Here is a 2,140-nt window from a genome sequence, read left to right as displayed (position 1 = left end):
ATTTCTCCAGAAAGGGATTCTCTAGTATCTCCTGTGCTTTTTCAAGCCCAGCTAGTATCTTTATAATCATCATTCTGTACTCTAGTTCTGACATCTTACTAACGTCCATATTGATTAGGTCCCTGGCAGTCGGTACTGCCTCTTGTTCTTTTTTTTTAGGTGAGTTTTCCTGTCTTGTCATTTTGTCCAGAGAAGAATAGATGAATGAGAGAACAAAATGCTAAAAGGGCAACAACGACCCCAGAAAAATATACACTAAACAAATCAGAAGAGACCCGAAATCAGGGGGAAAATAAGAAAGAAAAAAATATATATAATCAGGCTGGTGAATATAACAGAGCCACACACTAGATTTTGGGTGTGTTTTGGTTTGTTAGAAGAAATTGCCTCCCAAAATTAGACAAACTTATATATATACAAAAATAAGGATAAATTCAATGAAGGGATGGAATATGACTGTAAAGATGAAAATTAAAAAAGATTTTAAAAAAGGGATTTGATAAGAAGTTGGTTGAAAAAAGAAAGAAGAAAAATTTTTAAAAAAGAGAGAATGTGATCAGGTGAGAGACTAGAACAAAGCTATACACTTGATTTAGGGTATATTTTGGTCTGTTAGAAGACACTGTATCCCAAAATTTTAAAGAAAGAAAAACTTATATATATATACAAAAAATAAGGTTAAATACAATGAAGGGATAGAATATGACTGTAAAAATGAAAATTAAAAAAGATTTTCAAAGAGTGATAAGATGTTAGTTGAAAAAAGAATAAAAATTAAAAAAATAGGAAAAGGAAAAAAACAAAGAAAAATTTAAAAATTAACTTTAAAAGATGAAAGCATAATGGGAAAAAAGCCATGAATTCTATGTGCTGTATTCCGCTTGCACTGGGGTTTTGGCGTTCTCATTGATCGGTAAACTTGGTCTTGGCTGGATGTTCTTATTGATCTTCTGGATGTTCTTGTTGATCTTCTGGGGGAGGGGCCGGTTGCAGTGATTCCCAAATGTCTTTGCCTGAGGCGGAATTGCACTGCCCTTGTCAGGGGCCAGGCTAGGTAATCTGCTCGGGTTTGCTCTCGGTAGCTTTTGTTCCCTGCAAGCTTTCCATACAATTTTGGAGAACAAGAATGAAAATGGTGGCCTCCCAGTCCCTGGCCCCAAAGGAGCTTGGGGCCCCAGTCCTCAGTGAGGCCCCAGAGAAAAGCAGTCAATCACTCCCGTCACCCTGGTCTCCGGCCGCACTCCATGCTCACCCAGCCTGTGACCCAGCATTTCTATCTCTGGCACATGACCCCGTGTGGAGTCTCCAAACCCAGCAGATCCCTGTGGTGCGCTCCCGTGCCACTCCTCCTGGGGGAGGAAGGGGAGTCTCCCTAGATCTGCCACTTGTTGGGTCCCTTCTGGAAGAGCAGTGGCCCGACTGTGCCGTGGAGCACAGTTTATGGCAACCCCGAGCTGTGAGCCCACCTCGGCTCTGTCTCTGCATCCGGCTTCCCTACTATGATACCTGGGAGCTCTGCCGCACTCAGGCACCCCTGGTCTTTCTGTGACCCCGAGGGTCCTGAGACCACACTGTCCCAGCAAGGGTTCCACCCCCACTTTGCCACTGGAGCAACATCCCTCAGTGTAGCATACTTCTAAAAGTTCCGATTTTGTGCTCCACGGCTCTATCACTTGCCAGTAGCGGCTGACAGAGGCTCCCCCCACACCCCGCGGTCTATCTTCCCAAATATCGCCTTGGATTCACTTCTCTGCAAGTCCTACCTTCCAGAAAGTGGTTGCTTTTCTGTTCATAGAATTGCTGCTATTCTTTTCTTCAATCTCCTGTTGAGTTTGTAGGTGTTCAGAATGGTTTGATAACTATCTAGCTGCGGGGCGCCTGGGTGGTTCAGATGGTTAAGCCTCTGCCTTCAGCTCAGGTCATGATCTCAGGGTCCTGGGATCGAGCCCCACATCAGGCTCCCTGCTCCACGGGGTGTCTGCTTCTCTCCCTCCTTCCTGCTCAAGCTCTCTCTCACTATCTCTGTCTCTCTCAAATAAATACATAAAATATTTAAAACAAACAAAACAAAATAAAACAAAACAAAACTATCTAGCTGAATTCCTGGGACCAGACAAAATTTAGGTCTCCTACTCCTCTG

Source organism: Neomonachus schauinslandi, chromosome 11 (assembly GCF_002201575.2).
Source record: "Neomonachus schauinslandi chromosome 11, ASM220157v2, whole genome shotgun sequence".
Taxonomy (NCBI): Eukaryota; Metazoa; Chordata; class Mammalia; order Carnivora; family Phocidae; genus Neomonachus; species Neomonachus schauinslandi.
This window is presented reverse-complemented; position numbering follows the sequence as displayed.